The sequence below is a fragment of the Lissotriton vulgaris genome, chromosome 1_1, assembly GCF_964263255.1.
Source record: "Lissotriton vulgaris chromosome 1_1, aLisVul1.2, whole genome shotgun sequence".
NCBI lineage: Eukaryota > Metazoa > Chordata > Amphibia > Caudata > Salamandridae > Lissotriton > Lissotriton vulgaris.
The window spans coordinates 1,423,584,365-1,423,603,223 of record NC_141685.1 but is presented as its reverse complement, the minus strand read 5'-3'; the positions used below and the strand labels follow the sequence as shown (position 1 = coordinate 1,423,603,223).

The 18,859-nt window shown below is 49.9% G+C and overlaps 1 protein-coding gene across 7 annotated transcripts in view; it reads right to left on the bottom strand.

Annotated features, from left to right (window-relative positions):
* KIF21A (kinesin family member 21A) overlaps window positions 1–18,859 on the bottom strand; it is an 863,983-nt gene that overhangs the window by 526,739 nt on the left and 318,385 nt on the right. The window lies entirely within an intron of this gene.

Sequence of the window (18,859 nt, the reverse complement as noted above, 5' to 3'; positions counted from 1 at the left end):
AATACATATAAACCATTAAAAAGTCAATGACATACATTGTAAATGTAAATGTAAATGTAGGTATACTTATATAGCGCAACCTGTCACCACAAGGGTATCCTGGCGCTTGCCTAGGGAACCCGTCCTGATATTCCCCTGTGAGAAGCCCCGACAGGGTGTCCACAGGGTGAAAGTCAGGCATCCCGCCGCGAGGGGCCGTTGTGGAGATTAAGCAAGCTATTGCCCAGAGTCGCAGAGTGTGAACCCGAGAGTTGAGGAGGCACCGGGACGAGAATTATCGAGTCCGTGGAATTTTAGCCCAAGACCCGCCGGGGCGGGGAATTGAACCCTGGTCCAGGACCGATCTCAGATTCCGGGTCTGCCGCCTCTAACCCCTGAGCCACACTTCTCCACGTGTTTTGTGATTCCAGAAAGATATCTACACATACTCAAAAACACAAAAAAGAGGGGGAGAACAAAAACAGCACAATCTAGTTGTTATGTTTTTGTCCTAATGCAAATGACGGACTCCTGAAGAAGGCAATAGCCGAAACGCGCGTAGAGTCTCCATCCACCGCTTTGCTTACTCCACTAGCCCGATCTATCACCATAGTCATTTGTGCTGTTTTTTGTTCTCCCCCTCTTTTTTGTGTTTTTGAGTATGTGTAGATATCTTTCTGGAATCACAAAATGTATGTCATTGACTTTTTAATGGTTTATATGTATTTTTATAAATGAAATTCTCAACAAAAACGAAGAAAATATTTAAATAAATCACAAACTATTTTGAATATAAACAGTATGTTTTGTTTCCATCAATTTTGTTTCGATGTCACAATATTCATCTAATTAGTTTATTGGTTCCCTTGGGTTTTTTGGCTTAAATATTAAGCTCACTACTGTTCGTTTTTCCAAAAAATAGTTCAATTTATTCCCAACTAGTAGTGACGGCATTAGAAGTAGGGGTCCCCTTCTTTTCTAAGAAGTGGTGTTGAGCCAGTCTGCACTGTGGTCAGCCAATTATGTGTGCCTCTCAGGTTAAGGTGTGGACCTACCGGGCATGAATTCCGACTGATCTCAATGTATCAAAGCGTTATCAGATTGGTTATCTCGCCCTCTGGACAAACTCATCCCTGTAAAGTGTTGTAGTACGAAATCCAATCTTTGGTACAACAACAAATTCGCTAATATGTGTAAAGCTTGTAAGAGGATGGAGCAGGCGTGGAGATGAGATTTCAACCCTATCTTGAAGGGATGTTATCAGTCAGCCACGTAGAAATATCATAGGGCCGTTCAGAAAGAACGGGCAGCCTACTATGCTGAAGAGATTGGGAACAGTAAAAACCCCACCAAGAGAATCTTCTCTAATCTTAAAGATCCTAAAAGGGTTGGGGCACCCGCTGTTTCCTCTATCAAGTCCAATGAGCAACGTGAGGCTCTCTCCTCTTTGTTTATCAACAAGGTGGAAAACATCTAGAAGACCTTTCCTCAGGTGACTATGGGCTCAGGTCCTGGGGATTCACCCCCCTCCTCCCATACGCTTTACGCTCTCCCGCCTATCACTGAGGATGTGCTGCGTGTACTATGCAACAAGGTTAAATCTGGTTTCCCTGCGGATTTCATAAAGCCTGACCAACTTATGGGACTTTAACCTGTGCTTCTTACACCTCTGATCCAGGTTATTAACATATTCCTGTCTATGGCTACGGTCCCTAGGACTTGGAAGCAGGCCAGGGTGGTTCCTTTAATAAAGAATACCACCCTTGACTCAGCTAAACCCAAGAACTTCCGTCCTATTTCCCTTTTGGCATGGGCCACTAAATCTCCGAAGCCTATATAAACTCCATATATTATAAGGTTTTCTGGAGGAGAATTAAATACTTGACTCCTCCCAGGGTGGCTTCTGCCCGGGTCTTCGCACAGAGTCTTCGCTTTTAGTGGTGACCGAACATCTGAGGCCAGCACTGGATAAGGGACGTACTTCAGTACTGACCTCATTGGATCTCAGTGCCGCGTTTGATACAGTCTCTCACCAGATTTTGTTGCAGAGGTTGGAGGAGGCTGGCATCGCAGGCCTTGCACTGGAGTGGTTCGCTTCCTTTCTCTCGGAAAGGACCTTCTAGGTTTTGGCCCCCCTTTCACCTCCAGAGTCCACGCTATAAAACAGGGAGTGCCGCAGGGCCCAGCCTCAAGTCCAACGCTCTTTAATCTGTATGTTCAGCCTCTAGCTGTGGTGGTCAAGAGCAGAGGGCTGACAATAGTATCCTATGCTGATGATACACAGTTGGTAGTTGCACTCTCCAACAACGGTCTGCACAACGCTGTTAAGTTTCGGAGCGGTCTTGCGGAGGACACGGGGTGGATGACTGTCAAATGCCTCCAGCTCAAGGCCAGCAAGTCTGAGGTCTTGCTGGTAGGGAAAGGTCCGGAGCTGTGGAGTGAAAGCTGGTGGCCTGATACCTTGGGTTGTGCACCCGCCACCAAACAGGTGGTTAAAAACGTAGGCGTTTGGGTCGATTCAGCTCTTAACTTTCAGACCCAAACGAAGAAGGTGGCGGAGACATATTTTGGCATTCTATGCGGACTCAAACCTCTGCTGTTTTTTTTTTATCCTTTCACCAGGCAGGTGATTGTCCAGGCATCCTTCCTGTCAAGACTGGACTATGCCAACTTGCTCTACTTAGGGGATAACAAGTCTGAGATTATGAAACTGAAGAGGGTCCAAAATGCAGCCGCTAGAACTCTTATTGGCATGCCTAGATTCTGCTCTACCTCTCGTGCTATGCGCCAATTACATTGGTTGCCAGTGGCTAGACATGTGGAGTTTAAGTCCCTTTGTATTGCTTTCAGGATCTTGAATTCTTTCTCCCCTGGCATCCTAGCTGGCTTGCTCTCTTCCTACCCGACATCTATGGTCGATCGGCCAACACCTGGTGGTTGTTCCCCGGGTTAGGAGAGTTTGTACCTGTGGGCGTTCTTTCCGCTCACGGGCAGTTAAACTCTGTAACACCCTCCCTAAGCCCATCAGAAGCATAGACAATTATCTGGCTTTCAGTAAGTCTCTCAAGACTCATCTTTTCCCTTCACTATAGGCCTCTCTTGCAGTTTTCTCCCGTTTTGTTTGCCAATTGATTATTATTTTTTTCTAAGCTTATCAGTCTTCACTCTTTTTTATTATGTTTTTTTTTGCTCTCAGTTGCCTTTTGTTGCTGTTAGCGCTGGGACGTCCCTTTTCTGGGGCAGCTGTGCGCTCTACAAAATTACCTAACATAACATAACGTATCAGGGGGTAATAATCTGCAACAGTTGAGTAGCCACGATAGTGGCCAATGGTTTTGTCTTAGCGTTAAGCACAGACATCGGGCGTTATGAGTCGCACCTGTCCCTTGGTTTCCCTTCTTTGGGAAGTAGTATAATGGTGGCTCTCTGAAGATCCGAGGGAAATTCCCTTGACTACCCAACCTCTCAGAATAAGTTTAGCAGGTGGGGCCCAAGTAGGCTCGCATACCACTTATAAAACTCATCAAGAATGCCTTTGGGCCCCCAGAGTTTTCCCTGGTGGCAGTTGCGCGCTGGTAGACGTCGTCTGCGGCTCCGCGTCCGTCGTCGGCGTCGTGAGCGCCGGGATGACGTCATCGGAGTACTTAGACGGCGCCCATGCGCGCTGACGTCAGTTCTGATAACACAGCTTTTCCGCGCCAGATACGCAGAGCCATGATAGAACTAACACTGGTGCCATGAAACTAGAGCCCTAAAAGGGGATGACCTTAACCCTAGATATCGGTTCGCAGAACGGGGAGGATGGGTGGGCGGTAAGGAATCTATCACTAACTAATGTCTCTTACAGATATATCGTTACACAAGTAGTAACTTGTGCATCTGAAAGAGACACGTTAGTGATAGATTCCTTACCTTAGAATAGATACCCCAGCAATACCAACCCCGGTGGTGGGTCTGCGAACCAATATCACACCAGAAAGTCCTGGAGGACGGAACGGCCAAAGAAGCCATGCCTCCGGACTTGACTGTCCAGGCAGTAGTGTCTTGCGAACGTGTGCAGCGAGGCCCACGTGGCTGCCTGACAGATGTCCTGCAGGGGGACACCGCGGCCCAGGGCAGTTGTCGTTGCCGTGGCCCGAATGGAGTGAGCCCGCAATCCAGCCGGGGGCTCCTTCCTCGCCATGGAGTAGCATGCTTGAATACACAAGATGATCCATCTTGAGATGGTCCTCTTGTGCACAGCCTTTCCCTTCTTCGCGCCCACGTAACCAACGAAGAGTTGGTCATCCACCCGGAATTGGCGTGTGCGATCTAGGTAGTAGGAGAGCGCACGTTTTGGATCCAGACGGTGGAGCCTCTCTTCCTCTTTCGAGGGATGCGGAGGAGGAAAGAAGGTGGGCAAAGTGATGGACTGCCCGATGTGGAAGGCCGTGACAACCTTGGGCAGAAAGGAAGGCCGTGTACGTAACACCACCTTATCAGGATGAACAGACAGGAAAGGTGGAGAAGAAGAAAGAGCCTGGAGCTCACTCACCCTCCTGGCAGAGGTGATGGCAACCAGGAATGCCGTCTTTAGAGTAAGGAGACGAAGGGGGCAGTTATGAAGTGGCTCAAAGGGAGCACACATCAGATAGGTGAGAACCAGATTCAAGTCCCACTGGGGCATCACGAAGGGAACAGGAGGGAACATGTGCGTGATGCCCTTCAGAAATCTACTTACAATAGGGGACTTGAATAAAGAAGGCTGATCTGGTAGCCTTAAGAAGGCTGATAGAGCAGAAAGGTACCCTTTAAGAGTGCCCAGAGCAGAGCCCTGCTGGGCAAGGGAAAGAAGAAAGAGCAGCACTTCCGAAAGGGGTGCAGAGAGAGGATCCACAGCCTTTGCTGTGCACCATGCCACAAATCTGTTCCACCGGCAGGCGTATACCGACTTTGTGGAGGGACGCCTGGCTGCCAGAATGATATCGCAGACTTCGGGAGGCAAGTCAAATGGTCTCAACTGCCGCCGCTCAATCTCCAAGCTTGTAGGTGGAGACTGGACAGGTTCGGGTGCAGGACCGTCCCCTGCTGCTGCGACAGAAGGTCCTCCCGAAGAGGCAGACGAATCGGGGGATCGACTGACATGCTGAGTAGCTCGGGATACCAGTATCTTCGTGCCCAGTCCGGAGCCACAAGGACGACCTGGGCCCGGTCGCGCCTGATCTTCTTCAGCACTCTGGGCAGAAGTGATATAGGCGGAAAGGCGTACAACAGACCGCAGCTCCACTCGCGATGAAAAGCGTCTCCGAGCGAGTGCCGCCTTGGAAACTCCAACGCGCAGAACTGCTGACATTGCGCGTTCTCTTCTGTGGCGAATAGATCTAACCAAGGCTCTCCCCACTGTCGAAAGAGACCTTGCGCCACGTCCGAGTTCAGACGCCATTCGTGATCCATCATGCACCGGCGGCTGAGTTCGTCCGCCCTGGCATTCAGAGAGCCTGCCAGGTGTTGAACCACCAGGGTCACGCCCTGATGTTCCAGCCACTGCCAGAGGCGCAGAGCCTCCTGGCATAGGGTCCACGACCCCACACCGCCCTGTTTGTTGCAGTACCACATGGCGGTGGTGTTGTCGGTGAACACTTGCACTACGCTCCCCCTGACAGAGGGGAGGAATGCCTTCAGTGCAAGACGAATCGCCCGCAGCTCCAGAAGGTTGATGTGGAGCCGGGACTCCGCCGGAGACCAGAGACCTCTGATCTCCCCCTCTCTCCTATGTGGCCACCCCAGCCCTGGAGGGACGCGTCCGTCACAACTACGTGCTCCGGCTGGGGTAGGAAGAGGGGTCTGCCACTGACCCAGTCGCGGTCCGTGAGCCACCACTGCAGTTGCTTCGCAGTGCCCTCCGAGATCAGGACATGATCGGACAGGTTGCCCTGATGCTGGGCCCACTGAAACTTCAGGTCCCACTGCAGAGCCCGCATCCGCCACCTGGCGTGACGCACCAGAAGGATGCAGGAGGCCATCAGCCCCAGAAGCCGCAGCGTCAACCTGACCGAGACCCGGGATAACGGCCTGAATACCGGAATCAGAGCCTGAATATCCCGAACCCGCTGTTCGGGTGGGTAAACCCGAAACTGCGCCGAGTCGAGAACCGCTCCGATGAAGAGGAGCTTTTGAGAGGGACACAGGTGTGACTTCGGCACATTGATGGAGAACCCCAGCAAGTGCAGGAGGTCGGCCGTAGTCTGGAGGTGGCTGACGACTGACTGGGGCGAGCCCGCCTTCAACAACCAGTCGTCGAGGTAGGGGAAGACTGATATCCCCTGCCTGCGCAGATGGGCTGCGACCACCGCCATCACCTTCGTGAACACCCGTGGGGCGCTGGCAAGGCCGAAGGGGAGCACGGTAAACTGAAAGTGCTCTTGGCCTACCATGAACCGCAGGTAACGCCGGTGGGCCGGCAGGACGGGGATGTGGAAATAGGCGTCCTGCAAGTCCAACGCTACCATCCAGTCTCCCGGGTCCAGGGCAGCCAGGACCTGAGCCAAAGTGAGCATCTTGAACTTCTCCGTCCGGAGGAAGCCGTTGACGTTCCGCAGATCCAAGATAGGGCGTAGGCCCCCTTTGCCCTTCTTGGGTACCAGAAAGTAGTGGGAGTAACAACCACGTCCTACTTCTGGCCCAGGAACGCGCTCGATGGCCCTCTTGGCCAAGAGGGCCGAAACCTCCTCTTGCAGAAGTTGCAAGTGATCCCCCGACACACGGTGGTATTGAGGTGGCATGGATGGAGGGGAAGACTCGAAGGGGAGGGAGAAACCCCTTCGGACAATTTGCAGCACCCACCTGTCCGAAGTGACTGTATGCCAGTGGGAGAGGTGATGGCGAACCCTGCCTCCCACAGGCGTCACATGGGCCTGAAAACTCGGACTAGGAAGGTTTTGAGGCGGGGGCTGCTGAGGGAGGTGTGGACTGGCCTCGCCGTTGGCCCCGACCACCGCCACGGCGGTTCCCACGGCCGCCACCGCGTTGCTGAACATTCTGCGGCGCGTGGCTGACAGTCCGTGGTGGGGCGCCCCTTCCGTGGCCACGAAAGGAGCGAAAGGCACCCGATTGCTGGCGTGGGGCCGTAAGACCCAAGGACTTGGCCGTGGCCCTGGAGTCCTTGAAACGTTCCAGCGCATGGTCTGCCTTGTCGCCGAAGAGGCGACGGCCATCAAACGGCATGTCCAGGAGTGTGGCCTGGACATCGGCCGAGAAGTTGGCGGACCTCAACCAGGCGTGGCGTCGAACCGCCACCGTCGTTGCCATCGCCCTGCCCAGTGAGTCCGTGGTATCCAGCCCACACCGGATAGAAAAACGTGCCGCATCTCGGCCGTCCGCAAGGGTTTGGCTGAGTTTAGCCCTGACCTCCTCAGGGCATTGTGGCAGCACCTCCGCAACCGTGTCCCACAGGGTGTGGATGTAGCGGCCCAAGAGACAGTTGGTGTTCACAGACCGTAGCCCTAGGCTCACAGACGAGAAGACCTTCTTCCCGAACTGCTCATATCTCTTGGATTCCCTGTCGGGCGGGGCCGACGGGAATGCGGTTTGGGAGGTAGAGGCCTGGATGACCAGGCTCTCGGGGGTGGGATGGGTGGACAAAAAGCATGGGTCGCCCGGTGCCGGGCGGTAGCGTCTGGCCACGTTCCTGTCCACAGGGGGGCCTGTGGCGGGCTTGGACCAAGTGCCCAGCAGAACGTCACACAAGGCCTCATTGAACGGCAGGAGGGGCTCCGCGGAGCCGGACTGCTGTTTGAGGACCTCAGTGAGGAGATTAGTCCTCACGGCCGCGACGGGGAGCTGAAGGTTTAAGGCCTTAGCTGCCTTCGTCAACACTACGCTGTAAGCAGAACCCGCCTCCGAAGCCACAGTCGGGGGCGACGTAAATCCAGTGTCTGGCGAGGTGTCAATACCACTGGCCTCCCCAAGCTCATATGTCCAGTCCTGATGCGACTGGCAATCACGTGCCAGAGGGTCCTCGGACCCCTCCCATTGCTCCTCGTCACCTGGCTCCTGGAGACCAGGATTAACAGCCAGGGCCTCCTCGTGGAGATAGAAGTCTCCAAAGGCCGACGGAATCGGCGCCCAGCGGCGCCCCTCCGACTCCTGAGCAGGACCGTAGGAAACATTGGGGTCGGCAACCACATCGGCTGCCGGGGACGACACCTGAAGGGACGGCGCCGGCGAGGTCGTAAGGTCGACCGGCGAGGTCCCGGATACGGAGCCGGATCCAGCGAGGTCGCGCGGCGCCGGGACCGAAGTCGCCAGCGGCGCCGGGCCCGAAGTACCCGACGTCGTCGGGGCCGAAGCGCCCGACCCGGAAGGACCTCCAGACGGAGCCGATCGGCCCGAAGGCGCCACGGGAACCGACTGAGGAGGGAGGGCCCTCATGGCCATGAGGTACCTCTCGACCTCCCCCTGCGACGCGCCGTGCCCAGGGACCCGAAGGTGTGGGGCCGGCGGCGACGCTTGCGACTCCCGCGGAGCCGCGTGGGCGGTGTCGCCCGAGTCCCCGGCCGCATCGAGCGAGCGTCGGGGCGGGTCGGAGGACCGATGGTGTCGCTCCGACCTCTCATGCCTCTTACCTGAGGACTTGGAACCAGACGATCGGTGTCCACTTCCGGAACGTCGATGACTCCGACCTCGCGACCTGTCCCTCGACCTCCCGTGGGACCGGGACCGGGACCTGGAGCGGCGCGGGGCCGAGTGCCTCAGCTCGAGACGCTTGCGGGACCGCTCCCGCCTAGCCTTTGACGTCAGAGCCCGGCAGTCGACGCAGGTTCGATCGTCGTGGTCGAGGCCTAAGCACTTCAGGCACCGGCGATGGGGGTCCGTGGCCGACATGAGTCGGCCGCACTTCGAACAAGGCTTGAACCTGGGCATCCCTGGCACCGATAGTCGAGACAGTCGACTAAGAGAGATCAAAAAGGATCAAAAAACTATTCAGTCAAAAAGTGACTGGGGGTAGAGCTTCTTCCGGATCTGCGCTAGCTGGCGCGGAAAAAAGAAGAACTGACGTCAGCGCGCATGGGCGCCGTCTAAGTACTCCGATGACGTCATCCCGGCGCTCACGACGCCGACGACGGACGCGGAACCGCAGACGACGCCTACCAGCGCGCAGGGGTATTGCTACGCAAAAGTTTCCGGATCCAGTCTGACGCCTGGGGATATTCTAAGGTAAGGAATCTATCACTAACGTGTCTCTTTCAGATACAGAGCACAGTCTTCAATGCTTATCAAAGAACAATATAGGAGGCCACTGACTCTTTATTCTCAGTGAAATATAGCTCAGTGTCTACTCAGAGTCCGGCGCTACCTCCTGGTCTTTCAGGTCTCAGGCATTTAACTTCCACCTCATTGCCCGCCTGCCCCTGAAAAGACCCACTTGAACTAGAAGGGGCAAGTGGTCAGATTGGCCTCTTGCCAGATAGTCTGCTTGTCTTATCTCTTCAATTTCCTCTGGGGCACAAAAACTTAATCCAGCCTCGATCAGACCCTGTGGGCCCCTGAGAAATAAGAGTATTACCTGTCAGTGGGATGTAAACATCGCCATAGGTTAACCAGGTCCATGATCAGTGAACTGAGCCAACGCAGTTACCTGGGGGGTGGTGTTTGTGTCCCACAGCGGTCAAGACATGTGGCCATGACATCTTTGAAAGTCTACACCTACGAAGTGCAATGTGGGGGTGGAGCCTAAAAGAATATCAGTCATTTTGTCCAGAATAGGTGCTTGAATCTTGGAGGGGCGTATACACTCGACAGTGTCATCTCAGGTAGCCCTGTAGTCTCACATATCTGCCATTGGGATCCACCCAGGTTCTAATTACCCTAAAAAGAGGGCTTTACCTTACCAGTATAGCCACTGCCCTGGCCCTTTCAGTAAACCCTGCGTGTGGCAGAGTGGTGTGGCCTCCATTCACAAAAATCTGCAGTGCGTCCCCTGCAGCTGGGTCTCTTGAAGGAGAACTATACTGGGCTGTAACCGCTTAATGTACTGCACCACAAGGCCCCTCTTGACTGTATTACAGAGGCTGTGTACGTTCCAAATCAATATCTGTGCGGTGATGGGCTGACCATTTGCGGTGAGATGAGGCAGGGTGGAGAGGCCCTGTGCCAAAACCATGGACGCAGGGCCATGCACAGCACAGAGGATGATGTTTGGCACGAGGCATGTGCCCAACTATCCCCCCTCACAGCCAAAGGCCACCCAACCCTGCTTCCTAGCCAAGTATGACCAAAGGCTGTGCAAGGTGAATGGGGTGTGGTCACAAATGTATTGCAATACTTTACAAAACTTACTTAATACTTTAATACATAATACTTTACATTAACTGAAAAAAAGAAATGAAAGTGGAATTCTACATGGGGAAGATAGTAACATTTTAACTTCCACAAAAAACTTAGAAATTCACTGAAAAATCACTACCACTCAAAAAAGCAAAAAAAAAATGAAATTTGCCAAGAATAAGTAACTGACATGTGCAGAACTTGGACAACAGTCTTGCTCTGCTTAGGACCTTACATACTACAACACTGATGAGATCTGAAATCTATGGTGGCGCAAATAATATTTAAGTAAACTATTTCTTTTTTTAATGAGCATTTTACATAAGGTTACAAACAGTGGCATTTCTTAAACAATAATTTGTTACAAACCAATCTGTTGGGTAGCATTTGGGAAGTTGCAACTTATATGTCGTATCATTATTGCATCTTTTCTAGCATTTTTGAACATGGAACAGTGCAACAATGCATGTCATTATCTTCACAATTGTACATCTAGTCATACTAAACAGAGAACAGTTTGCAGGCATGTCTGTCTCATTCACATACTGGCAAAAAGGTCACCCCATATTTCCCAGGTCAGTGTGGGGCATTCAGCACTATTATGTCTTTGTTCTAGGTTTCTTCTATGTCTACAGGGCTCAGCCAGCACACAAATGGGTCTCATATGTCTCTGGGGCGAGCGCGCCGGCATTAGTTCCCAGTATTACGCCAGCTGGTTCCTGCAGTAAGCCACCTCATGGACCCATTCCTTCATTGTCGGATGGTAAACAGCACTCTAATGCATGGCCACCTGTCTCTCAGCCATCAGTAGTAAAATAGCCGGCAGTTTCCTCAACTTCGGTGGTATGTGAGGGATGACTCCCAGCAGCGCCATTAGTGGCGTGCAGGGCAAGGTTTGTCCCATTATGTTTCCAGCATAGTGTAATATTTTAGACCAGAAATTTGCGAATGACCTGCACTGCCATGCCAGGTGTATGAATGATGCTTGGGCACCCCAAATCTCCAACAGTTATCGTCCGAATGCAATCCCATCCGCTGTAGTTGCATGGGAGTTCTATATAATCGGCGTACGTACTTAAAGTGTATTGGCCAGAGACGATAATTTGGGGTCATCTGTTCCAGCTGCCTGCAGCTAAAGTCCCATTGCTCATCAGTGATGCTCTCACCCAGGTCTACCACCCAGGCCACGCAAGATGCCAGTACAGTAATCGGTAATCTCACTGTGTGATGGTGTAAAGTATATTTTCTAATGTAGACAGCTGTGGGGGCGGCTTCGGAAATGTTCCACATTTGCTTCTACAGGCCGCCTGTATCTGGTTTTAGAGCAGCATGTCTAGTGCTGATGGGGGGCGTAGGCCTGCACATCTGTAGCAGTGTGAGGAAGTTATCCCAGGGGTACAGGTCTTGACTGCTGTGTACCCAAGCTTGCACCTTATTTTCCATTAGTGGTGGGATCAGCGGGTTATCCGCCAGGGCCATGGAGGGAGCGTATGGTATGTCTATGTTGGCGCTTTTGCAGAGACCTCCCCACGCCCACCGCAGTGCCTCTACTGGGCGTGGGCGCTTGAAGGATTTATAAATGGCGGTGTTAAGCAGGAGTGGAATAGCTCTGTCCAGTTCAATAGCGACGTGGGGTTGAAATGGGGTGGGGTGTACCCAAAGTTGCAAGAATTGAGGCTGCGCACAGTACGCGTAGCCTACTGAAGTCTGGAGCTGCCAGCCCGCCCTGGGCCTGAGGTAACGAGAGTATTTCCCAGGAGATCCTTGGTTGGCGCCCTGTCCAGAGCAGTTCAATCATTAAGGAACTGTGTTTTTGGAAAAATTGCATTGTGAGGGGGATAGGGACATTCACAAATAAATATAATAGAAATGGCAGGAGAACCATTTTGGCCACCGCTATGCGGCCTATCAGAGAAAGAGGGAGAGTCTTCCACCTCCGCACTCTGTCCTCTATGCAGTCCATCACTCTTCTGTAATTGTTCGTACAGATCTCTTGCAAGTCGTTACTTATCGGGACGCCCATATATCATGTCTGCGCAGTCCCCCAGCCTATGGGGTAATCTGTATCAAAGGACTGTGTCTCAGGTGTCAGAAGAATTATGACGGATTTGCTCAATTTTACCTCCACACCTGACAATGCACCGTATCGCCCCACCTCACGTGTCATGGATGAGAAGTGGTCTTTTGGATTTACCATGTATAGGGTGATATCATATGCGTACAGTGACACTGAGTCCTCGCGTGGTGAACCCGATTCCTTTGTTTGTGTGGTGCTGTCTGATTCTGGCCGCCAACAGCTCGATAGCTATTGTGAATAATATTGGTGACAAGGGGCATCCTTGTCTTGTGCCCCTTGTAATAGATATTGTATGTGAGACCAGGCCATTCACTCTTAAGCGCCATGGGCATGGTATAGAGCAGCTGGAGTTTTTTTAATGCACCTCGGACTCATGCCCAGTCTGTGTTGGAGCGGCAAAAGAAACCCCCACTCCAAGGAATCAAATGCCTTAGTGGCGCCCAATAGCGGTGATACCGCAAGCACATGGGGGGTTAGGTAGTGTAGAAGCGCGAACAATTTTCTCAGGGTTGTGAGAGGTGGATCTCCCCGGTATGAAACCGGACTGACCCGGTCTGACTATCAGGAGCAGCAACGGCTGAAGACGGGCAACCAGTAACCTAGCAAAAATCTTTGCATTCAAGTTAATAAGTGAGAGTGGCCGATAAGAGTCGAATCGTGCAGGGTTTTTTATCGGGCTTTAATATGGTGATAATTATGGCCTCTAGCATGGAGCCAGGCAAAATGCCCGATTCAGCTGCCTCTTGGTGAACAGCTAAAAGTTGTGGTGCCAGGAGCTTGGAGTATTCTTGATAGAATTTGGCCGTTAGGCAGTCCGCCCCGGCTACCTTACCAGCTGGCAGGCTGTCTACAGTGCGTTGTACGTCTTCTATAGTAAGGGGACGTCCATATCTGCCAAACCACAGCAGTTTCACCGAGCTGAAATAATCCTGCAGAACCTCGGTTGGTGGGTGGCACCGGGAGGTGTACAGCTGTTCATAAAAGTCTTTCATAGTGGCTAGAATGTCAGGCGGGGAGTGTACTAGGATGTCCTCCGGGGTGGTGAGTTCAGTGATAAGTATGGACCCACGAGGGCTCTGGAGCATGCTTGCAAGTGTCTACCCTGGCCTGTCCCCCTCCCCACGCGCCTTTGTGTGTTTGTGTAGAAATGTAGTTTCTCGGCCTGCCTCCTCCTGGTATTCGGTCAGTTTTGCTCGAATATCAGCGAGGGTCGTGGGAGTGGGCCTATGATAGTACTGTGCCTCTAGTGTATGTATCTCTGCTTCCAATCTGTTCAAGCGTGACTGGATGTTGCGGAGCACTCCAGATTCTCCGGCTATGCAGAACCCATGCATCACTACTTTAAACGCCTCCCACAGTGTTCTCATTGTGTCCACCGAGCCCGTGTTTTCCTCGAAGTATTCTGTGATTTGAGTTCTGAGGTTCTCCCTAAATGCTGTGTCTGAAAGTCCATTTGGAGGGAGCCAACACACGAATGTCTGTATATAGGGTTTTGACACCGAGAGTGTGCGTTACCGGGGCATGGTCTGATAATGTGCAAGCTTGATGGTTTGCATCACCAGCCCATGAATGTAAGTCTTTAGTCGCTAGCCAGAAGTCCAGTCTGGACCACGCTTAATACTGCTGTGTTACGCACGTGCCTTCAAGAGCCGTGGGGTGGAGTGTGCGCAACGAATCAACCAAGTGGTGGTCCTGCATTATTCCCTGCCCGTGGGTGATGTGTGCGGGACGTTCCCTCCCTGTCCCTAGAGAGCGACAGAACAATATTGAAATCCCCCCCCATAATAGTGCACCGTTTCCCAGCGAATGTATCTTATGTCACACTTGTTTAAAGAAACTGGGGTCTTCGGTATTGGGCCCATAAGTGCTGGCTAATATAACCGACTGGTTGTAGAAGAACCCCTTAGTATTAGATACCGGCACTCGGGGTCACTTATTGTTTTGTGTGTCTGCCAGGGTACACCTTTTCTAATCATTATAGCCACCCCGCGGGAGTAGCTTGATGTATGCACTTCTCCCTATCTGTTGTTGGCCTATCTTGTCCGGGCATTTTCTTTCAGGTGGGACTCCTGTAGGAGACATATGTCTGTTTCATGTCTGACTAGATATGCCTGTACCAGTCTCGCTTTCCGGTGGTCATTAAGACCACGGACGTTCCACGTCATGCAAGTTAGTTTGGACATTAGTAGGTATAGCGCCTCAGTGCTATATGCATTCGGAGATCCCAGTTACGCAGCATCCTAGCGCTAGATCCCGCTTTCTGCATTTCAATCAGTGTATTCCTGTGAGATGCCTCATGTATGTCCAGTAGGTATGATGTGCTTCCCAGCTCGGGAGTTTTGACTGACAGATCTAAAACTTATTGAATTTGCCAACCTAAATCATAACTAATATTTTTTTAAACACCACAATAATAATCGATCCTGTTTTAAACTTCCACATTTAAAAAAAACTCAAAAAATGTAATAATACTCTAGTATTAATATACTATCCCCCCTTATCCCCTATAACTATTGCAAAACGCTCCTAAAGGGGTTGGAAATTATTTATCAGCTAATAAATATTTGTAAAAAAAATACACAAATATTTTAAATATTTTAAACATTAATACTGGTCTACCAAATCGTCAAACACCTTTCTATTTACTAAACAAATCCCAAAATAAATACGCTCAACTAATTAAAAAAACAATAATACATCCAAAATTAATATATTTCTCACCCTTACCCCCAATAACCTTTACATCCGGTTTCCAAAAATAATAAGCACCTTATTGACTACTGATTAATAATATATTTTTAAACTAGCAATTTAAAATACTTAAGCATTAAATGGCCAGAACTCTTTTTTCGTCTAAAATCCCCCAAAAATGCTCTCAACCAAATTAAAAGAATACCCTCAAAATTAAAACACTCCCTGCCTTTATTTGCAATAGCCTTTATATTATGCCCCTAAAAAAGTAGTTCAAATTATTTAAAACAAAAAACAAATATTTTAAATTATAATACTGAAGTATTAAACTGCCAACTATTCCAATACTTTACTCCTTACTTCTGTGGGAGTAATATTGTCACTTCCCTTTTTAAAAAGAAAAGTTACTTACCTGTAACTGTTGTTATCTAGTATTGGTATCCTTCATAGATTCACATCATGAATCATTCCCCGTCGGCAAACTGGGAGTGCCACAATAAAATAGTAAGGCAGTATGTGTAATTATAATAGGTTATAATGGCAATTGGCCATCAGTTTAATTGCCTATCTATGTACTTTAAAAAAAAAAGCAAACTTGAACTATGAGCAATCAGGTGCTAGCACCCTTCCCAAGAAAGGCAGAGTCCCTCAGATGTTCAAGCACAAGTGGAAATAATAGCCGTAGGCATAAGGGGAACCTCTCAGAGCACGGCAGTTGATTGCATGTGAATCTATGAAAGATACCAATACTGGATAATTCCAGTTACAGGTAAGAAACTAGAATCAGAATAGCAAGCAGTATTGTAGGTAGGTAAAGTACCCTCAGAGGATGGTTGGTAACAAGTAACATCTTTATAGTAGTATAAACAAAATATACCTCACTGTATATGCATAAACTATAACTACAGCAAAGACATATCTTGAAATTGCAAGTATTCATATCTATAAACCATAGATAAATAAACGTGAATGGAATAACCAAGCAGTAATATACATGAGTGTGAAATACACTTGAACTTAACATAAAAATAGGCTCAACTTATTGGAAGAGATGGCATAACACCGCCTGGCCTATGGCTGAGTCACTGTGCTGTGTAGATTACAGGCAGTAGTGCTGCGTGAACATATGGGTGGCGTTCCACGTACCAGCATGGCATATCTTTCCCAGCGAAACGCCTGCAAACTGAGCAAGGGAAGTGGCTGCTGCTTGAGTAGAATGCACTTTAGCATTTGCTGTTAAAGGCTTGTCTGCTTTAGAGTGGCAAAACTGGATTGTAGCCGAAATCAATCGTGCTATCATTGCTTTTGCTACTGCAGACCCTTGACAAGATTGTCCATAAGAGACAAGTAGTTGATCTGTATTGTAAATATTCTTTGTTCGGTGGAGGTAAAATTTGAAACATCATTTAATGTCCAAGGTAGGGAGAGCCCTTTCAGTCGGTGCGGCTGGACTGGGGAAAAAGTTTGAAGTATTACAGGTTCGTTGAGATGAAATTGAGAGCAAAACTTGGGAATGAGTTTTGGATGCGTTCTGAGAAGTACAAACTCTTCAGAGAAATGTAGAAGACGCCTGTGTTGGAAAGGCCAGTATTTCACGGACACTTCTCGTGGACGTGAGACTGAGTAACAGAGCAACTTTCCACATAAGACATTTTTGATCAGCGTTGTGAATGGGTTTGAAGGGCTATTTCAACAGTTGCAAGAGAACCAAACTGAAATTGTATTCTGGTGGAGGAGCTCGCACTGTGGGAAAGCTCTGAACAGTCCTTTCATAAATTTTTTTAGGACTATTGTTGAGCAGAGAGATAGAGTCTGCGCAGAGCATCTGTATCTTGAAAATGCGGCAAGGTGAACTTTGACTGCTGCATGTACCTGGCTCGAATTGGCCAGAGAGAAGATAAGGCTAAATCTGTTCAGTAGAGGCTTCATACAGGTATAAGTCACCGGAACAGAATCATTTCCATTTTACCTTGTAGGTTTTATTTGTGCCTTTCGCTCATGCTTTGCATATAATATCCCTGCATACTTGAGTAATCTTCAAAGTCTTGAAACTCATAGAAGTCAGGACCCATGCATGCAAGTGGAGAGAGGCTGGCTCCAGATGCAGTATCTGACCCTAGTTCATTGCCAGGAGTGTACTTGTTGGTGTCAGGAGTATAGGACTGATCTCTGACAGTAGGATGAGCTCCGTAACCAGTGCTGCCTGGGCCACTTGGGGATGATCGAGATCGGGCGTCAGTGCTCCACTTTCGTTTTATTGAGAACCCTGAGAATTAGTGGGGAGGGGGGGCGGGGGGGCGTATGCACATATTTAGGACCATCGCATCAAAAGGGCATTCCCATGACCCTGGAAGGGGCTATCGGCTGGCGTAGAACTAGCATTTGGTGCTGTTGTTTGATGAGAAAAGATCCAATGCTGTTTTTTGGCACATTGAGAATATTTTGTCCAGCTATTGTTGGTTCAGTTTCCACTCGTGGCAACTGTCTATGGTCCTGCTGAGAGTATCTGCTAGGGCACTGTGTACTCCGGACACATGCTCAACCATCAGGGATATGTTGTGAGTCATGGGCCAGCTCAACCTTCAGGGATATGTTGTGAGTCATGGGCCAACTCCAAAGCTCTTGGGCTTCGTGAAAGAGTGTGACAAATTTGGTACCTCCTTGTTTGTTGATATAATACACGCTGGTTGTATTGTCTGTACAGAACAGCACAGAGGATCCTGCTATTCTTGGAAGAAAAATGGGTGAGAAAGGTGGCTTTCAGTTCCAGGCTGTTTATATGCATGGACCTGTGACATGTCGACCACTTTCCTTGGATCTGAAGGTCCTGCAAGTTGCCTCCCCAGTGTTCCTGGGGACAATCCATAGGGATGATAAAATCGGGTGCCAATGTCACAAACGTGAGGGCCTGAGATAGATGAGATCTGTGAGCTCACCACGTTTGTGTGTCTATCATCTTTGAGGTTATGGAAATCAAGTCTTCAAAGGACCCTTCTGAATGAATCGATTGGAGCTGCAGTTCTTTCTGCAATGCTCTCATCTTGATGTGTGCCGAACCTAGGTTGATTGCCGACAAACTCATGCCTAATCGCGACTTGAACAGCCTCACAGAAATGTACATTCTTCTTGATATTTTTCGAGCCAAGTCTGCTAGTCTCTTTTGCCTTTCCTGGGAGAGGAAGGCATGTTCTGCATAGTATTGAGGTCGGCTCCTAGAAACATCATAGTTTGGGAGTGACAGAGGATTTCTGTTGATTTACAGTGAGAACCAGTTTGAGGAAGAGAGCCAGGCAGGCTTTGGTAGCTTGCTTTGGAGTCGAAGCTTTGAGCAGCCAGTCATCTAGATAGGGAAATACCAGGTGACTGTGTTTCCTGAGAGCAGCTGCTACTGAGGCCAACCACTTGGTGAATATGCGAGGGGCTAACTTGAGGCCAAATGTGAGGACTCTGAATCGGTAATGGGTACCAGCTACAGTGACGCAGAGGTATTAGCGAAGTTTGGTATGAATGGGGATGTGGAAATATGCACCTTCCAGATCCAGAGACGTCATGTAGTCTGCGCTGTTGAGGAGGTGAAGGATGTATGAGAGAGTTATCATCCGAAACATTGCTTGCAGAGAAATGTGTTTAATTTTCTGAGATCTAGGATGGGTCTCCATTTTCCTGAGTTCTTGTGTAGGAGGAAAAATCGGGAGTAGAATCAGCTTCCCTTTCGGGCAAATGAAACTTTCTCTATTGCTCCCTTGGCAAGCATTATGAAGGCTTCCTTTCGTAATAAACTAAGACGAGGGAGTTGTGGGCCCCTTG